Here is a 16560-nt window from a genome sequence, read left to right as displayed (position 1 = left end):
TATGCCCTATCTATAAGAAGGGCCATCGATTGGATTATGGCAACTATCGAGGGATAACGTTGCACAACTCCGCATATAAAGTGCTCTCCCGTATCCTGTTCTTCAGATTGAGACCGCTAAAGGAATCCTTTGTTGGCGAATACCAGGCTGGTTTTCGACAAGGGCGTTCCACGACGGATCAAATTTTCACCCTGCGACAGATCCTCGATAAGTTCCGGGAGTACAACTTATCGACTCACCATCTGTTTGTGGACTTCAGGGCGGCATACGACTCAGTGAAAAGGAATGAGCTGTGGCAGATCATGCTGGAACACGGTTTCCCTACGAAACTAATAAAGCTGAGTCGTATGACACTGGAGGGATCCAAATCGTGCGTGCGGATAGCTGGCGAGACATCAGCCGCGTTCGTAACGTTGGATGGACTGAAGCAGGGGGATGCGCTCTCCAACCTACTGTTTAACATCGCTCTTGAGGGTGCAGTACGAAGAGCAAACGTCGAAAGAAACGGTACGATCATCACGAAATCTCACATGCTTCTTGGTTTTGCGGACGACGTCGATATCATCGGTATCAACCGTAAGGCCGTGGAGGAGGCTTTCGTACCTTTTAAGAAAGAAGCAGCGAGATTGGGACTTGTCATTAACTCTGCCAAAACGAAGTACATGGTAGCTGGCAGAGAGCGTGGGAGTCCCCGTGGTGTTGGTGCTGAGGTGGAGATAGATGGGGAACGATTTGAAGTGGTTCACGAATTCGTTTATCTTGGTACGCTTGTGACATGTGACAACGATATGAGCCGTGAAATGAAACGACGAGTTGCAGCTGCGAACAGGGCTTTATACGGACTGCGTAACCAGCTAAGGTCCCGTAGTTTGCAAACTCGCACAAAACTAGCGCTGTATAGGACGCTGATACTCCCGGTGGCCCTTTACGGACATGAAGCATGGACGCTGAAGGAAGCTGATCGACGAGTGCTCGGAGTTTTTGAGCGTAAAGTTCTGCGATCGATACTTGGCGGTAAATTGGAAGGTGGAGTGTGGCGCAGACGCATGAATCACGAGTTGTACCAGGTATACAAATATGCTGATATAGTGAAGGTAATACAGCGGGGCAGGCTTCAGTGGGCTGGACACGTAGCCAGGATGCCTGACGAGAGAGCCCCGACTCCGTGGTAGGCCTCGCACGCGGTGGATGTGCGCGGTGGAAGAAAATGCACGATCTGCTGGTGTACGGGGAGACTGGATAACGGCTGCCCAAGACAGAAGAAGCTGGACATCTCTAATTCGTTCGGCCCTAGACCGGTGAACGGTCCGTTAGCCAAAAAAGTAAAGTATAGTGAAGTATGGTTGGCCGTGCTGCAAAAACTTTCGATATTTTTGGTTTACACTGTTTCTGCATACCAAGTGGATGAACTGTGTTTCGTTCAACAACTTTTCGAAACATTTTCATACACCGGATCTGTGAAAATTAGTATTCGAATCATGTTTTTTAAACTAGTTATGATGAACGATTGCAGATTTAATTCAAGAAAAGCAAGAGGAATAAGTTGAAATTATGACTAGGTCAAATAAATCCAAAATATATCTTCAAATCAATTCAAGATTCATGGAGTAACCTTTATCAAGTAACTAATTATAATTGTAACCCAGAACTTGAAAAATCTTAGGTATTGAAATTTCCTTTATTAAATATTTTTGGCGTATATTAAAATTTGTGAGAGTGTGAATCAAACTCGGTATAATTTTTTATTCTCTTTTTTAGTTGACAGTTCTCACAAGTGACAAAAAATTCTTACAGCTAACAAAGAAAAATCGAATACATCGCACTAATACAAACGCGCTGGAGAACTCTATAGAGTTTTTTGGCACTTAAAAAATGAAAAGATCACGTGGTTGAAGTCGCAAGGGGGGGGTTAGCCAAAAGACCACGAAAGACCACGGGGGGGTACGGGGGGTATAAAAAGTGATCAAAACATGACCACGTGGTTTAGGAACGACCCCTAAGTAGGAAGGAAAATGAGGCCAACAATGTGTTGTCAAAATGCCTGCATTGATTGCGAAATTTTCATTTTCTTTCACTGACTTGAAACTTAAATTATTCCCATCTTACAAAATGAATATTTGATTTGCAGTACACCACAATTCAAAAAAGACTATATTTTTCCATTTGCTAAATTCCGGTAGAGTTAAACAAGGGTCATTTAAGAGGCAAACAATCCGAGTTTAGTGAATGAGCTGTCAGAGAGCTCTATTGAACGATGGCGTCACAAAAAAGAAGAAGAAAGAGATTTGACAGTTGTCGCGGGTTTATTTACATAGTAAAATATTCGGCTCGAATAAAAATGCGGAAGTGTCTTGTTAAAAATTGCGTTTCCAAGAATAAACCAAAAGATTACAGTAACGAATTCGCATAGGTGGAGAGTTTTCCCATCTCTTTCGTACTCGTATTATTCGTTTTTACTCCTATCACTTAACAGTGAATGGAAAAAATTCTAACACCTTTTAAACAAACCCGTGGGAAGTGTCAGAAAAGTGAGGTTATTTTTCGTGTGCAATGATCTATAGCGCTACTGACAATAGGGTCCATGCGGCGCTAGCGTTAAAGTGATTCTTAACGCATTCCTGATTCAAAATTTACACGAAACTTTCCATCAAAGTTGTTCTTGCTTGAACGTCTGTCTGTGACCAAGGCTTTGGTTTTGCATGCAAGTTACAAGCGTCGTAACTTGTTTATAATATTTTATTAAATATATCCATTTGTTTCTTCTTGGTGTTGTATGGTGCATATTTTCAACACACCCACTTTGAGAATCTAAGACGTAAAATCAATTTATAATTTGTACCGGCCTAATCATCTATTGGCCCTGGCTGATATTTGTTTGGTTTTTGCTTGCGAAAAAGAAGGAAGGAAATATTTCTGTTATTTTGTTTTATTTTGTTTTCACACATAAATTGACAATTGCATCTTATAAGACAACTCGCGTAAGTGCGAAAAGCTTTAAAAATATCTTGTACTTGTGTCAGGGCCAATATGTGGAAAGATGAAATCAAAAATAGCCAAACTCCGCGTTACGTCAGTTCGTAAAATGGTCTATATTATTAGTTATAGCATTTGAAATATTTCGACGACTTTTTGTTTGAAAACTATTCATTTTTCAGTGTTAAAATTTTCAACACGATGAAAATTGCGCTAAATGGTAGATGCAAGAAAAAAAAAATAGCTCTGCACACTCAAGTCATAAATCCGACGTGGTCCGCTCTGGAACCACACCCTGGTTAATGCGCATGATCTTGCATGCAAGTCAGCTTGCAAAATATATTTTCCTGAAACAAAAATATATCTCGAAACGTCCAAAAACTGATAATAAAAAACATTTTTACTTTCATTTAGTAGTAATATCTAGCAGCGACCATAAAAACATGAAGCTATATATTATTGGAGAAAATAACAGCGACTGAGATATCACAAGATCGAAGAAAACTTGAATTTTCTCAGAACGGCCGGCCTAGCGGAAAATTGTGAGTATGAGCGAATGTTGGTATACTAAGTGGGTCACCATTCCTGAAAATATAATTTTTTGCCGGTATTTTTCTTAAAATTAAAAAAATTGATTGTCACAATATTCATAAATCATTGCAAGGTTAATGAATGCTACCATCTTAGGTAGGCGTTACAAAACACATGACGGTGTATATAATAAATATATTTAGACAAAAGCAACATTGAATATTAAATTACTCTAACCTATTTGTCAATTTTTGTTTCCTTCTTGTTTGTTTTGCTTGGATTCAGATGATGTATTTGTGTGTATCGATAATATGTCAAAAAACTTCATATCAATAAAGCAAGACATTTATTCTTTAGGTAGAACAGCTAATCTCTTTACACACTCATACTTACAGAGGCAACCCGTGAATATTGAACCTACCAGTTCAACTACAAAATCACAATCTTGTCCGCGAACAAACGTAAGTCGTTATTCGTTTTGTGCTATTTAAAGGTAAAACTAAAAAATATATATATAAATATAAATTTGGGTTAGAGATTAATTTTTTGTTTGGCGTCTCCGTGTGCATTGCACAGGTTGCGACTAGTTATGAACAGGTTGTTCCTGATGCAAAGCGTTTACAGAATGAAATAATCAATCAATAAAGAATTTCGTCCTAAAAATTACTGCTCCTTATTCTTGAGAAAGTGAAATTTAAATAGCTGTAGCATGGTCAAAGCTTTGTTGCCCAAACCGTAGCGAATTTTATAATAATTCTAGCTGAGAAAAATGCTTCCTCAGGATCAACTAGCAATGGGCAAGATCGATCCGATTTTTGCAAAATCGATCTTTTCTGGTCGATTCATCGATTTTTTTAATCGATTTCTCTACGCGCGATCCTCTGCTGAATCGATCCTTTGGGTGGCAAGATCGTTTTTTTCCGCCTGAAAAAGAAATGTGTGCAAAACGGATTGAAAACAAAAATGATTGCATTTTTTGTTGCTAAGGTAATCGGCGGCCGAATTCCGAGAACACTTTTCTTTGAAGAGAAGAAAATTTCTTTATTGATAGTATACGAAATTTTTTTCTTCTCTCTGAAGAAGTGTGTGCTCGGAATTCGGACACTGATCTGAAAAATGTGTCAATTTTTTATCGAGATGTCCATAGTTGAAGAATGAGCTAAAATTCAATAGACATGAAACCGAGAAAAATGCATTTCAAATGTTTTTGTTGGTTCAAACAATTGTCTACGTCCATGACAACTTTTTTCATGAGTATGTCACCACCCCCATATCCAGCATATCCAGCTTTTCACGAACAGTAATGGCGGATAGTGCACGCAGCCCATTTTGACGTTTTCTGTAGGTCAGGGAAGCTGGATAACCTTGTCGTCGAGTTGAAAAAGAGCAATCCGCAGCCAAATTTAGTCCCTCCAGTATTTTTAACGCAGTAACCATTTTTTGCCTTTGTAAACGCGACATCAATGGACAAACCCGTATGAAATTTGGCTAATACGAATGCGTTGTGAAATATATCAAGGATTAGGGGTGGGTGAAACGGCTCTTTTGCAAGAACGGCTCTAAATCGACTCATGGTTCACAATGATTCACGAGCGTTGAGAGTTCGTGTTGTCTCGGTAAACTTCGGGTTCGCGCGAACCAAACAGTTCTGGTGCGCCCAAAGAACCGTGGTTCTTTTTCGTGAGCCGTTCGTTCTTTCACTCTTTCCTAAGAACCTGTTCATATGAACGGCTCGTGAGCCGTTCGCCCATCCCTAGCGAGGATGAAAAGAACGACGAGACAAGTTTGCACCTCGAACTGAATATAAATTACCAGACCACAAGACCGTCTCGAAAGTTTGACATATATTGTATACAATCATTACTATCTGATTGGTGTACATTGGGGTGGCAATGGAAATTGACTTTGACAGTTTTATTTAGAAGTAGTGTTCAAAATTTCGCCTTCACGAACAGTTAGCCAAATTTCGATTTTTTGGATAACACCCGACCTCGACGTTTTATGCATTTCTAATAACCAGTTCACATGATGTAATATCGCCCATCTTGATTTCAAATCCCATACCCCAAATTTTCCGTGAAAACTAGATGTATATATGTTTCAAGATACGATATATCACATGATATCTGCTATAGTGTGAACAAGGCATAAGACATTTGGCACAAAAAAACCTAAATTAATCCACCTAGCGGTCAGACTCAGCCTTTCTCATTCAAACTTATTATTTGTAAAAATAGATTCACATGAATGCTTAAATCCAAAAAGGTATATTCACTCTTTGGGTTCTAAAATATTGATGTTGTAATTAAAGTATAAAATATGAAATTTGACGTAATGTTAGTGCTTCATAAATAGCGAAATATAAGAAATGACTCTTAATTTTGAACAATTTAATCACGAGCGATATCGGGAACGTTCAAATAGTACGATACCACATTTAAATCATGTTGAGGCCATATATATTGATCAAAGCAGCTATAGTGTTGAATAGTCTTTGAATTTCTTTTCTTTACAAAACTTTTGAACAGTGTATCAAATTTTTATGAAGTTTGTTATTTGTAAGTTTGAGAGATGACTCGTTTGTATGACACTAGTTATGTTCAAATAAGTCGTGTAATACTTGAGATAATAGACTTTCGTTCTTTTACAAATTAAAACATAACGGTTGCTTAAGTTTGATTACAATCAAATGAAAAGGGAACGTATGGGGGAGCCAAACTTTGAAACCACGTGTTCAATCATAATTCATTAGTATATCCCTCACTAGCCCGTTCATCTGATATCAATATTGTTCAGATCGGTTGTGTAGTTTCTAAGATAATGAAGTTCCGTGATTTTCACATTTCAATGCATTACAGACGAAGTTACAGTCCGATTACAGCAAAATTCAATAGGGTGTTATGAGGCAGCTAGACCTATCATTTGACACTAATTTTGTAGAAATCGGTCCAACCATCTCTGAGAAAAGTGAGTGAGTTTATGTAGTCTTCGGAATATGTTCCATTTCATAGCTGGATTTCACATTTTTAAACATAACAGGAAAAGTAATAATCCGTTCGCAAAAAAATCATTAGGGTCTTATGGGGCAACAAGACTTTCCATATGACACTGATGAGATTAAACAGTCTCCAGAACACGTTTCTTTCCATAACTTCTGAACCATATGTTCAATCTTCATAAAATTCAAAAGTTGAGGGTTTTTAGGTAGCCCGTTCATTTGAAACCAATTTTGTTCAAATCGGTTGTGCGGTTTCTGAGATATTGATGTTTCGTGATTTTTACATTTTGATACATAACCTCTAAACTAAAAATCCGATTACAATGAAATTCAATAGCAACCTATGGCGCAACTAGACCTTTCATTTGCATTTAATTTTATGAAAATCGGTCCAGCCATCTCTGAGAAAAGTGAGTGAGAAAAAAAAGTTGCACATACATACACACACACACACACACACACACACACACACACACACACACATATATATATATATATACATACATACATACAGAAAATGCTCAGTTCGTCGAAAGTAGTCGAGTGGTATATGACATTCGGCCATTGGGACCACTTTTATACCTTCGGTTTTTCCAGTGATTGCTATAACTTTCTAGGAGAAAGGCAAAAACTATTACAAACTGTGCTTTTCTTCATAAGTCGAGAAAGTGAAATTTAGACCAAATACTCCTGAATTCCGATTTGCTGAAATTTTGCATTGCATTGGATATTGAATTTACCATTTCGGATATTGGCCAACATTATTTCATATGTGCTACCTCTGCAAGTGCACTTTTTGAAAATTGGCTTCCGTAGGGACGTTGTTTACTATCGTTGTGGGTGTTTACTATCAAGCACCAATTTTTTTATTTAGGTAGAAAAGGCATATGCGCTTATTTTTCAACTATGAGTAGCGGGGTACTTGTTAACTCAAATATTGCAAAAGTTGAATTGAATGGTCGTGTATATGCCGTGCTGTATTCTGTTCTGTATGGTGTCGCGCTCGCCATTTTTGTTTATCTGAGTTCGTTCTGCGGATGTTACGTTTTTTTTATGAATTGGGTTGTCCAGCTATATCAGTTTTTCATATCATCTGAAAGATCTTAATTTTCCAAGTAAAACGTGATTTAAAAAAATTCTATCATTGTCCTTCGCTTTTTAAATCACGATTTTAAACTTCTTGAAATCTGCTCGAAACCGCTACAATGACAGTTCGCCCATCTACCAACTGTCATTGTAACGATTTAGAGCGAATTTTTATTTTTCATTTAAAATCCGAAGGAAAATGATATAAAGTTTTAAAAAATCACGTTTTGCTTAGAAAATTACACTCTTTTGGATGATATATAAAAATCGGAAATCCGTGAATAGCTAAACAACCCAATTAGAGTCAGGTTTTTTTTGTAAGCGGTTTTTTTATACGCGGATTTTTTTACGAGTTTTTTACGCGAATTTTTGAGTTAACGCGGTTTTTTCACGTGGATTTTTGAATTAACTCGTTTTTTTTACGCGACACCGCGCTAATTCAAAACAATTTTCGCGAATTTCCGAATTAACGTGGGTTTGGAACCAGAATCGTTCAAGTGTTTATCTAGTAAAAGACTTAGTCCAAAAAATACCCTCCGCCCACCGAAAGATCCGGAATGACCGTCAAAGAGGACAATTTTAAATACTGGTTCTAGAGCGTCTCGGGTTTGTTCTAAAGTTCTTCTTGCTGGACTACTTTACGCGGATTTAAAAAAAACGTGTTTTTTACGCGGATTTTTAAATTAGCGAGGTTTTTTTACGCGGATTTTTGAATTAGCGCGGTTTTTTACGCAGATTTTCGAATTACCGCGGTTTTTTATGCGTTTTTGTACGAGGTACGTATCCCCCGCGTAAAAAAAAACTGACTGTATACAGGTTTGGATTGCTCTTAGTGCATCCGAAACAATAGACCATTTCACGAACTGACAGGTGTAACGGATCCTGCTGATGTTCTTGATGCTTTCACGTGCATTATGTCAGCGGTTCCAAACTTTCTGTCAAAATTTCGTTCATGAATCAAGTTCCCAAACGTCTCGTGAAATGGTCTATGGGATGAGCGACAACGAAAACTTTTAGTAGAAAAAAAACGCTAAGAGTACACGCGGTAAAAGAAGATGGCAATAAACTAAAAAAGCCGTATCGTTAGTAGATGTTGTGTACGAAAACTCGTTGAACATGGTTAATAAACCAGAAAACGCAAACAAAACAAAATCTCCATAAATATAGCCAAAAAAGTCGTAAAAAGCTTATACCGAACAAAAATCGATTTTTTGTTAAATCGATTTTTCAGGCTCGATTTTCTTATGAACCGATTTTATTGATTTTGGTTAATCGATGCAGGAGAATCGATTTTTGTTCAAAGATCGCCCATTGCTAGGATCAACTGAATTTGGAAGAACTGTTTAAAGAGCTTCAAACAGAATAGAGAAGCATTTACCTTCGATTCCTTCGGATTCGTAGAATGTATATTCTTGTCTGATCGTCATTTCATTTTCTTCTTCATTCATTTCCTCTTCTCAACAGTTTCAATAATTGTTCCTCTAAGAATTTTCAATCTATACATTAATTTAAAACTAATTTTCGCAATGTGAAGGAAATTTGAAAGAAAAATCTGCATGTTTTTTTATTAATATAAGTTTCGAAATTATGTTCTTCGTATTCATATCACTGAATTCATTCATTAAAGTATTCCAAACACTGTTAAATTTATCCAGTGTTGTATCTGGATCGTATACACAAGAGATCAAAACAAGTGGTCCAAATCTTACAGAAAAAAAACTGGGTCGTAATGAAGCAAAGGTACTCATAAATGCAAAAACATAATTATGCAGTAACATAGATGCGACCTGAAATGCTAGGCAAAAAATAAATTTTAAATCCAAATTTCTGTATATATTTTATTATTTTTCAGTTTTATTTTCAAATAGAAAAGAGAGAATGACTTGCGTTTTTCCACGGGCATGATTGTCATTATTTCCCCAAACTATGATTTTCAGAATTTTGTAGTTGAACAAGTAGGTTTAAAGACCACGAGTCGCCCCTGGTTTGTATTAGTCAGAAAAAAATAAAAATACCGGTTTTTTACCGGTTTTACCGGTTTTTATTTTTATGAATACCGAAATACCGGTTTTTCGAAAAGTCGGTAATACCGACCACCCTAGTTCCATGTAATAAACTTTATAACTTTGTACCTAATGAAGATAAGATTTTCATTTGTTCAACGAAGTTTCATATTTTTGATTTTTTTACAACTTTCCTCTATCTCTTAACACAAAAAAAATTAGTTTCTTTTTGGCGTAGGACTACGTCTAACCGCACTATATCGAGATACATTCTGCGAAAACTAAAACCAAGATGTAACGTCGGAATGAAAGATTTCAAATGTTAATACTGATGTAACCACTTGATGGATCACAATAATCAATATGTCGTTGGATTGATAAAATGATGGACAATTTTGTGATTCTTCAGTTATCATTATCATTTCATTTTTAAACAGTGAAAATTTCATAAAAGTTTCAAGGTCGAATTTTCCCGAACAATGTACCAATCACATGCGAGCACGCCTGGCACAGACTTCATGAGTAGACACCAACTGCCTGCTGTGATATACTGTATAGCAGTGGCAAAAAATTGACAGAATCTCCCCGTTTCAATAGGTCAACTAATGTTTGCTTCCTTGAGCCTAGACTATTTTGATGTCTTGAAGGTGAAGCTTTTTCGCAAAAGTTCGTAACAACCTCTTCTGTCGGACATTCTAACGATCTGGTGTTAGAATGTTATTAAAACTGATGTCTTGAAGGAAAACATGCTGACACAGACAACAATACTGTCCCGAGCAATGTATGATTAGAGCGCTGGCCACTCGTCGTCTATCAGTGCAGAAGAACTACGCCGCCGGGGATCACAAAATATAAAAAAAAATGGTGCATTGTACATATAAAATGCGTTGTTTATTTTTGAACTCTACACTCTGTTTTTCTCAGATTTATTAAAATAACTAAATATAGGATATTTAAAAGACAATAGAAATCCAAAATGCTCCGTAAAGATCTTTGAATGGGTAGTTAAACGAGCTGTGCTGATGATTATATTTTGATAGCTAAATGAATTCAATATGACGCTGGCGGTATAGAGGAAAACTTAATTCATTTCATCTGGATATTAAAGTTCCGAAATTTGTATTTGTATATTTCAATTAATTTTTTTTTGCATTATCTACATTATCGACAAGAAAATATTACTTTCCATAACCTTACTTGTAATTGAACAACACTATGCAAACATCAATTACTGGGACTTATGTGCATCACTCTAGCCCGATTTATTTTTTAAGATACCGTGACTGCGAATAATTCCGCGCAGTACATTTTTCCGCGCACTCATCTTAAAAAATTATTTCTAGTACAGTAATTCCACAAGACAAATAGATATAAAAGGAAGTTTAATTTCTACTAAATCGTACTCAATTTATCATTATACGGAAGGTTGCCTTTTCGCGTATTAAAGAAAACTGACTGTATTAGAATGAAAGGTATTCATCAATGTTAAAGAGAATATTTTTTATTCTAAACTAGAGTGCTGCAAAAAAAATAATCAAAATACAGACCCGTTCGATTTTGACAACACACCCGAATTTTTACTGTAGCCAAATTCGAACCATGCCAAAAATGAACGGTTCTATTTTCATGACAGATCGTACATTTTAAGTGGTCAAAGACTACCTCAACAGTAGAAATGGCCACCAATGAACTAGTTTTAGTTACAAGTTGTTTGAGGTGTCACTTGATAAATTTAGGCTGACGACCTAGATACTTGATATGACCACCCGAGTAATTTTAGGCATAGTACTGCTTTGATCATGATCATTATATTACCAGAACATATTCCAGTCCAGTCAAATCAAATAGCTTCAAAAGAAATATAAAACTGATGTAGTCCTACGTTAAATATGCGGTCGTGTCTTGGATACCACCCTTCTACTAGTTTTGACGTCGGACTACGTCTTTGTTTTCAATACTGGGATGCATTCTGTAAAATAGGAAACGCAACTGGCAAATGTTACGTCAGATTTCAAACGATAATAACAGCATAACCACATGATGGATAACAATAACCAATATATTGTTGCATAGATAAAATGTGTAACATTTTTATAATACGCTAGTCATCATTATTATTTCACTGCTTAACGGTGAAAATTGATAAAAAGTTACAAGGAAATTTACGCGAACAATTGACCAATCACACGCTAGCATTCCTAGCACAGACGATGTGAATGGACACCAACCATTCCCTGTGATATTCTCTGCATCAATATAAAAAAAATGAACAGAGTTCCCCCGTCCCAACAGGTCGATTTAAGTTTGCTTCCATGAACTTAGACTAATTTGAAGTCTCGAATGTAAAGATCTTTCTTAAGATTATGAAACAAGCCTTTTACTCGAACAATTTCTAAACCTGCTGTCAAAGCATAATAAAAACTGATGTCTTGAGAGAAGACATGCTGGTAAAAGCAACAATACCGTACAGTATAATATACATGTTATGAGGAGCAGAGCGCCGCTAGTCTCTCGTCGTCTATCATTGTAGTGGTACACGACTTCTATTTCCGTGAAATCAAGGAAAAACTGCAATGCTGCTGCATTGATAGTGATTAAAATTTTATCTCATGAATATGGTTACCTTAAAAAACATAAACTACTCAACAAGAATTGAGCATGTTTGCAACGGTCATAAGATTTTTTTGCATTTTATCTTCGATATTCACTAAATGATCATGATCAAAAGAGTAGATTTTTGAAAATACAAATTTATATAAGCTTAAGCGCCAGCGAATGCTTCTGAATAGTTTGTCGATTCACTATGATCTATTCAGAATCTTTTTTCACATTTCAACATTGTTAGATGATCTATTTTTGTTTTCAGCTTAACAAATAATATTCTTACGTATATTAGCTGTCTTCGTAATACAGTGAATGTAATTGTTGGCAAATGAAAAAAACTTGTCAAACAAAAAACAGACAATCAAAGACATTAATCATTTCGAACTTTAACTTACTTGTAATTGTTGATTGTTACGATTTTTCGCTGGAACTTGTTGATAATTTTGTTCAACTTATCTTCTTATGTTTCCCTATGAGTGAATTTTATGTAACGGCTTCGAAATTATTTTCATAATGAGATTTATATAATAAATTTAATTTGATCAGAGTTTAATGAGACAAAATCATGTGTTATGATAACGTAAATATTGTTGGATCTGGTTTATGAGGAAATAGAGTTAATTCTGATTCAGACGCATTGCGAGAAATTCTTGGTTCTTCTTCAATAACAACGAAACGCTTGTGCCTTGGTAAAGAAATGTTGTTCGCACAAAGAAACACTACACAATATCGTTAAGTGTAATCGAAGTTTTTCGAGTATTGTTCAATATATTTCTAAAAAGAAAAGTTATGGGGAGTCTGCATATAAAAAAAATACTAAATCGCAAAACAAACGAACTGTTGCTGTCTGCAGATTCGGTACCATTTGTAACTAAAAATCCTTCTAATTACAGTGTTTAGTCCGTCACCATTTCATACAACCCTAGGGCTGTATACCTTGTAGTATTTAAAACAGAATCGTCGCGTCTTCGATAAAATTAAATGCGACCCCCTCCCCGCAAAAGGGGAAGGATCACGTAAAGATAAATTGTTATTGTATCTTTGAGTATCGCTTACATAATTGATACTACACACTTAGATTTTATTGCCGAGAACTCAACAGCTGATAAATTCAGCGAAATGTTCTACAAGTTTTCGGCAGAATTTTCAAGAACTTCGGCAAACGAAATTTAATACCTGCTGGTTTACGGTAGATCGATATATTTGCTGAATGTTCGTCGAAATATATTGCTGACATTTGTTAAAAAATTCGCCGAGCTGGGGTTGTTGGGAAGTTCGCCGAGATAAATTAAGTGTGTATCTTAAACAGATTTCAAATAAATTAATCTAACGTCGAGATAAACCTATTTTAATATTGTAGGAGAATTAGGGCAAAATTGACATGTTGCTGACATTTTACGTGAATCAGACACCAACCAATCGATTCCTAAAACTTTTTTTCTCAATATAAAAGACAGATTTCAACCAACTCTTTTAGATATTTCATTTTCATTTTCATTTTTGGGTACAGAAGAGGGCCTTAGGGCCAAGTCTCCAGTGCTTAAACACTTTCCATGCTGTACCAGAAAAGGAGAGATTTAGATTTGGCATCGCAGCATAGTAACCCGAGAGCTCAAATAAATCGTGCGTTGGAATGCCGTATAGTAAGACAAGGTTGAATATAGGGGATAGTCGAAGGGAACAGTGATAGTAGTTGCAGAAAGGTGCATGAAAAGAAAAAATAAGAATAGATGTATCTGTGGTTGATGTTAATAAATTTTGTCCATTTGTAATATATGTTAGCTATGTAATGTTTGTCACGTATGCCGGTCTGCGTCCAGGGCCTCTCAAGGCAGCACCTCCCAACCGCACACGTATTTATATATTTTTATTCATTAATACTCTTGTCAGATGAAACATTTGATTAATAGTAATAACAATAATAACCTTATTTGCTTTGCATACCTGCTGTGTTTCAATCTTTTACTTACCCTGTTTTATGTTTGTTACCTTTAATCATTTTTTCATTGATCTTTGTTTGATTGTATTCCTCAGGGTAATTGCTTAGTTCTTCGTTTGTTCTAATTCTTGATTTTTCTCGCATTTAAAAAGAAAAGAAAATTGGATTCATAATTTGATTTGAACAATGAAAATAAATGTAAATAAGTCTGTCCGCGCATATATCTAATTACTGGTTGAGCGTTGCCTTTGAGAAAGTTGGTAACGCAATTTTTTGATTACTATACCAAACTCCTTTACTGAGCCCTCTCGGCACCTCAGTATAATGCATGTCTTAGTTGTCACAATAGTCAATTAAAACTGCTTAATCCGTAAAAGACGATATCAGTCAATCTAACCTTTCATCAGAGTGTTAAATGACTCAAACATTCCAGCCAATCATTGTTATTAACATTCAACATTCGTCTTATTACGGCCGTTGCAATGAAAAAATCTAATGAGCTTTATAGACTTTTCTTATTTTGATTACAACCGAAAAGCCCATCAAAGTATTTTCAAAGAACGTTTGAACTAGCATCTGACCTTATTAGACTGGGTATATCTTGTATATGTAAGTCGTCATAGGTTCGAGTCTCGGCTGGGGAGAGACTGTTATTGTCAGTATGATCGTAGCTCTAGCTCCGCAATTGTCCTGTACACTCAACAGTTGGCTGCGAAGTCTGTGTACAATAAACAGAAGGTCGAGTTCCGATACGGAAAGTAGCACCAAGGCTTTGCTTTGCTTTTATATCTTGTATAATACATAAACAAAAAGAGTATGTTAAATCGCGAATTTTAACCAGATATCACTAATTGCTTGGCCCTCAACCTAGGAAAGGGACTATCACGTTTGGATATTGGCGCATTATTATGAATGTTCAATAATACTCGATGTTATTTCGCTCTGTGAAATATACTAAACCATGCGAAACTTGTTTTCGTGGAAACACCGTTTTGAGCTCAGTTTTTGTCCGATTTAAGATCTGTTTTTTAAGGTGGGTAAGAAAATGCTAATATGTGGACAAAATCATAGAACTTTGATATTTGGCTTCAAAACAAAATGACGTCGAAAAAACATCGAAAATACCCGATTTCTCAAAAGTTCAAAATGGCGCCACTGTTGCCCCTTAAGATGAAATGTGTTCAAACTCGCACAACAACCAAAATGGAAAATAAAAACTTCTGTTCAATGGTTGTTGAGTTGAATTTGAAAAAAATATCCTACACTTAGTTGCTTAGGAACGACGAGGGTTCTAAACAACAACAGTAGAATATTTCATTCAACACTTATTAAACTAGCGTTGAACACATGCGCCGAGAAACATTAATTTTGCCACTGTCATGTATGTGTTCGATCTGTCGAATAAAATATTTATTAAACATCTTTTAAACCGTTGCTCGATTGTTTGAACGCTATTGTTAAACGCGTGTTTGATAATAATATTTGCGTACGTTTATTCCGCGCATTAGAACATACTTATGCAGCTCATGCTGAATAGTAGCGTGAAACAAAGTTTAAGCGACAATAACTCAGCTCTTTCAGCACAAACAAAATACAAAAATTAAGTTCGAATTTTTTTGTATTATAATGATTATTAGCTTCATTAGTTTTTTACTTGTGGAAATGATATGGGTAAATTATAATTTTAAATCAGAAGATAATACCATCCTTTTAACCCATCCTCTTTTGTTGGGCTTCTGTTGAGATTTAAACTTGCGATCCGTTGCTTGGTAGTCATCGATGAATGCACGTGAGTTAATCTGTAATACGACGTGTGCTGTGTTTAAAGTGAATCTGCTTTCACACGTTCTGGCACAGACAGACGTCCAAGCAAGAACAAAATTGATCGAAAATTCCGTGTAAATTTTCAAAGAGAATTGCGTTATAAATCACTTGTATACTAGCGCTGCCTGGTGACCTTATCGCTACAATACATTTTTTTCGCTGGTGTATGAGACTGGCGTCACTGGTAGCGCAATCTGGTTACGAATTGCTACTACAAAAATCTTTACACAAGTTTGGAACTCAGCTTGGACGTTTGTCTGCGGTTCTGGTCTAATAAATGATGAACAGGCATTGCATAACTGCTTGGATATAAGCTCCTTGCACGCCAGAGTTGCTTCTTAGTTGTCAAATCAACCGGTACGCTTTGTCTAGAGCTAGGACAGGGCGTGACAGGTGGCTTCTAGCATAGACTGAAGAAACATAGATCCAAGTTGGAATTCGCTGCATATAATCTCAAGGCAACACTATGAACTTACCATCTGTAGGCCGATGGGTGAACTAAAGCATATCCACACGGAAAAATATCATGGTAGGGTAGGGAACGGCTCAAGCAGTAGCGCCTATTTTAATCAATCGAAGAAAACAGGCCTCAAACTCCTGCA

This window comes from Wyeomyia smithii, chromosome 2 (assembly GCF_029784165.1).
Source record: "Wyeomyia smithii strain HCP4-BCI-WySm-NY-G18 chromosome 2, ASM2978416v1, whole genome shotgun sequence".
In the NCBI taxonomy this organism is placed as follows: domain Eukaryota; kingdom Metazoa; phylum Arthropoda; class Insecta; order Diptera; family Culicidae; genus Wyeomyia; species Wyeomyia smithii.
This window is presented reverse-complemented; position numbering follows the sequence as displayed.